At 42.6% G+C, this 5,154-nt stretch overlaps 1 pseudogene; it reads right to left on the bottom strand.

The window, feature by feature from the left end:
- Window positions 1-359: 359 nt before the first annotated feature.
- LOC145410845 (5S ribosomal RNA) lies at window positions 360-478 on the bottom strand (annotated as a pseudogene).
- Window positions 479-5,154: the final 4,676 nt, after the last annotated feature.

Raw genomic sequence — 5,154 nt, forward strand, 5'->3', positions numbered from 1 at the left:
TCCGCACTCCTAATCTCATCTGTACTCCCATCCATTGTTGACAATTTAGCCATTTCCCCCGTTCTTGACTCCCCTCCCTACCTCCCCTCCAGTACCCTCTCAACCCTCCCTACCTCACCTCCTTTACCCTTTCCTATTGCCTGCCCTGCCATGCTGCGCTAAGCAAATCTCCCCCGGATTTTTCCACAGATTTCATCCATTGAAATAAGCCCTATGCCCTATACTTATACAAAATAATATATCCCATCCATCCATTGCCAGACGCCATGTATCCCAAACCGGGTGGCCAAGGGCATAGAGTTAGTTGTTTTACAGGGAGGGGCACTAATCCTCCACCAACCACACTTGACACGTAGGGATGCCAACAGCATCTGGTGTTCCCAGGCGGCCATCCATCCAAGTACTAACCAGACCCAACGTTGCTTAACTTCGCTGATCGGACGGGAAGCGGTGTACTCAACGTGGTATAACAAAACAAAATAAAGTCAGTGATAGTGGTATACACCAGGAATTGGCTAATTATCACCTGACAATACCTCACATGCATTCATTCGCTAAATTCCCACGGTAATTTCCCCTTTGAATTATGCCTTGTAATCTATTTCTGTAATAAAAATATATATCAGAAAGGAAGGGAGAAGCCTAAGTGACATTTACATTCACCTGGAACTACCTATTTCTTTATGTATTGCCGAGATTTTCTACCAATAATTTCTTAGCATGTAAGTTAGCAGCTGTCAGCCCCATTGTCACTGTAAACCCTTGACTTCTCAGATAAGCCACGCCATTTAGTTCCTTCTCCTCCTCTGTGGTCAAAGCATGTCGCACTCACGCCCCGCCATTTCTGCCACTTCTGCACCCATTGCAAAAGGCCCCGTGACCTCTACACCCAGAAAAACTCGTGGGGGAAGCAGGAAAGGACTAGCTCTGCAGTGGAACGTGAACTTTATTTTTTTTTATGTGAGGAAGAAGGAACCAAAGGCAATGAGCCCGCAATGGGGTGCTGTCAAAGCTAGTATTCCGCTAGATGGCTCCACTGTTGCAGTAAACACATTCCCCGCACTGTTTAAAAAGCATATTTTTCGTTGTTAAATATCTATACTGTTGTGTGAAAATGTGGATCATGGTAATGTCATATGCCCAAATATATATAATACAAATAGAACACGTTTATATAACGTATCGTGAAGTGTTTATATTTATCATAAACGGAAATTAAAATATCACTGATGGCATGTGATGGCAACCCGTCCTTCCAGTGACCCTATATTATTTAATTTCTGCTACATTTAGTGCAAATTTGGTTCTTAATACATTGTCTGTTCAGACTGTAAAGTACGCCTAGTGGGTATCTAGACTCATCCAGTTTCTATGTGGGCAGAAATTTAATATTGAGTAAATACTGGCATTCAACATTTTGCTCGCTTCCTTCACGCATGCGCACCACAAGACAGTCCCGTGTTTAAGTTTTTTCACGAGGGATGTCAAGTTTCCATGAAAAATTTTATTTTGATGGCGTGTAATGTCACGGATTCACTCAGAGTAGAAACAATTGAGCTAAATTCATAACATTCGTCATTGGTTCATAAGAGACTATGTACAGGCAGTGTGTTTCACTGAGCTATATCTTTGTGTGATTGTCATTCCCACATCTTGCCTCTCTAGCTGTTAACTAAGCTACGCCCATTTCTCATGTCCCTGTACCCGACGTTGGTTACATTACTGTCGTAAATGGACACACCCACAAACACATATAGTTCAGTAATGTGAGTTTCTGACTGTTGAGCTGAGAGAGAGAGACCTTCCCCTGCAGCTTCCTTGCACCATGAGTGAGTCATATTCATATGTATCATTGTAGCTTTGTGTAAATAAAGTGTTACAGTGAAGTTTTGTCTTTTTCTGTTGAGAACTAGTGGTTATTTTAATTTTTACATTTCACCAAGTGCCTACCAAATAAATACCTTAAGGTCATCTTATCATCAATATCTCACACACATTGCCCCCTCTTGGCAAGTCCCTAATGGTATGGTCATGTGAGAACTGTCTCCAGGCCACCTGTCCACACACATATGTTTGTAAGATCTTCCACTGACTGAGTCAGTAGCTTGTGCACATACCAGTCCTCTTGACCTAGATGCAATCTCACTGGGGGTAGACATTTAAGAGGATGCAGTAGTATTTACTCGTCATGTGTTCTCACGTTTGCATATATATATATATATATATATATATATATATATATATATATATATATATATATATATATATATATATATATATAATCGTGAATACTGAACTTGACTCCGTGTGAATCTTGTGGATCACTTGGAGATCGCGCGATGTCTTGGCTTGTGTACCTTCCACAGTCGTCTGTCCTCGGTGAGACCGGGCAAAGAATGACGCGTAAACGATCTTGGTTTTGGGACGGTTCCTCAGACCGGATGATTTATGATGGTGAATGCCAGTATTTACTCAACATTAAATTTCTGCCCACATAGAGACTGGATGAGTCAAGATACCCACTAGGCGTACTTTACACTCTGAACAAACTATGTATTAAGAATCTAACTTGCACTAAATGTAGCAGAAATTAAATAATATAGGACCACTGAAATGGCGGATTGCCATCACATGCCATCAGTGATATTTTAATTTCAGTTTATGATAAATATAAACAATTCATGATAAGTTATATATACGTGTTCTATTTGTATTATTTATATTACGGCATATGACATTACCATGATTCACAATTTCACACAACAATGTAAATATTTAACAAATAAAATTATGCTTTTTATACAGCGCAGGAATGTGTTTACTGCTACAGTGGAGCCATCTGACGGAATACTAGGCTTTTCAGAAGCACCCCATTACTGTTCCCTCCAAGAGAAAAACAAAATACGAGAGAGAGCCAAATTCAAGATCCATTCATTTCTAGATGCCTAGACACACTGAGTTTGAAAGACTGGAGATCATAGGAAGTAGGAAGTACAGACAGAGGGAGATAGTTCCAGAGTTGACCTGTTGCATAAATGAAGGACTGGGAGTAACGGTTGATTCTTGCATTAGAAAGTTGGACAGAAAAAGGATGAGAGTTTGCTGCTAGACGGGTGCTATGCGCCCGTCGTAGAGGTGGAGGAATGCATGCAGACAGTTCAGAGGAACAGTGACCATTGAAGTAGCGACAGAAAAGAGATAAAGGTGCAACACTGCGGTGAAGAGACAGAGGTTGAAGGGAGTCAGTAAGAGGGGGAGAGTTAATGAGACGAAAAGCCTTTGACTCCACCCTATTGAGAAGAGCTGTATGTGGGGAGCCCCCCCATACATGAGAGTTGTACTCCACACAGGGGCGGATAAAACCCCTGTATAGAGTCAACAATTGTGCAGGAGTAAAGAAGGAACGGAGTCGGCTTAGCACACCCAATCGTTTGGAAGCAGATTTTACAAGAGATGTAATATGATCTTTCCAAGACAAGTCCCGAGCAAATGAAACCCCAAGCATGTTCAACGATGATGCAGGATTAAGTTGAGTATTATTAAACATAAGTGGGTATACCTGTGGAAGATTTTGTCGGGTTCATAGGTGCAAAAACTGAGTCTTTGATGCATTAAAAACAACCAGATTATTTTTACCCCAGTCAGAGATACGAGCCAAGTCAGACATTAGGTGTGCCATAGCCTCATCCCTTGCCTGTTGAAGTAACTGCTAAGATGGACGTTGTGGGAATCGAATGGAAAGGTGAAGGGTGGAGTCATCAGCGTATGAGTGGGTAGGGTTAGATGTACAGCTTAGAAGGTCATTGAAGAATAAAAGGAAGAGAGTTGGTGATAGGACAGAGCCCTGAGGAACACCACTGTTAAAAGATCTAGGAGAAGCACGATAGCCGTCTACAACAGCGGCTATAGAACGACCAGAAAGGAAGCTAGAGATGAAGGCACAGTTAGAAGGATAGAAACCGTAAGAGGGCAGTTTGTAAAATAAAGATTTGTGCCAGACTCGATCGAAAGCCTTTGAGATGTCAAGTGCAATGACAAAGCTTTCATCAAAGTCCCGAAAGGAGGATGAACAGGAGTCTGAAAGGTAGGTGAGAAGATCGCCTGTGGAGCGTCCCTGACGGAACCCATACTGACGATCAGAAAGAAGGTTGTGATAGGAAAGATGCTTCAAAATTTTTCTATTAAGAATTGACTCGAAAACTTTTGAGATACAGGATGTTCAAGCAATTGGACGATAGTTAGAGGGTTGGGAATGGTCACCCTTCTTTGGGACTGGCTGAATGAGAGCAAACTTCCAGCAAGAAGGAAAGGTACAAGTTGACAGACAAAAGAGAAAGAGTTTGCCCAGGCAGGGAGTAAGCACAGAAGCACAGTTCTTGAGAACAACAGGAGGGACTCCATCAGGCCCATATGCCTTATTAGTACTGAGGCCAGCAGTGGCAGAAAATACATCAGCTGAAGAAATTTTAATGTTAGCCATGAGGAAATCAGAGGGGGGAAGTGAGGGAGGAACAGCACTGGAATCGTCTAAGGTGGAGTTGGAGGAGAAAGTCTGAGCGAAGAGATCTGCTTTATCAGTAGAAGAAATAGCTACAGAGCCATCAGAGTAGAAAAGAGGAGGGAAGGACGATGAGGTAAAGTTGTTAGAAAGGTTTTTGGCAAGGTGCCAGAAGGAGCGGGAAGAGTTCGAGTTAGAGAGTTGAGAGCATTTTGTACGGATGAAATTATTTTTAGCAGAGCGAAGAACAGACTTAGCACGATTCCGGGTAGAAATGTATAAAAGATGTGATTCAGGGGTGGGTTGGCTCCGGTACCTTTTATAGGCCCTCTCCTTGTTGCGGACAGCATTAGAACAAGCGTGATTAAACCAAGGCTTTCGTGCATTAGTCAAAGGATATGAGAAAGGAATGTATGCTTCCATGCCCGAGAGAATAACCTCCATAATGCGCAAGGCACACCCAGATGGCTCCCGGCCATGGAAGCAATAATCATTCCAGGGAAAATCAAAGAAGTACTGCCTGAGGGCCTCCCAATCCGCAACTCCAAAGTGCCAGAGACGACGTTTTTGGAGGGTCCACAGGCCGTACCGGAGCGATAGGACAGGTTAAGGTGATAAAGTTGTGATCGGAGGAGCCCAACGGAGAGAAAAGATTA

Source organism: Coenobita brevimanus, chromosome 86, assembly GCF_032717465.1.
Source record: "Coenobita brevimanus isolate Jiangsu-jjx chromosome 86, ASM3271746v2, whole genome shotgun sequence".
Lineage (NCBI taxonomy): Eukaryota > Metazoa > Arthropoda > Malacostraca > Decapoda > Coenobitidae > Coenobita > Coenobita brevimanus.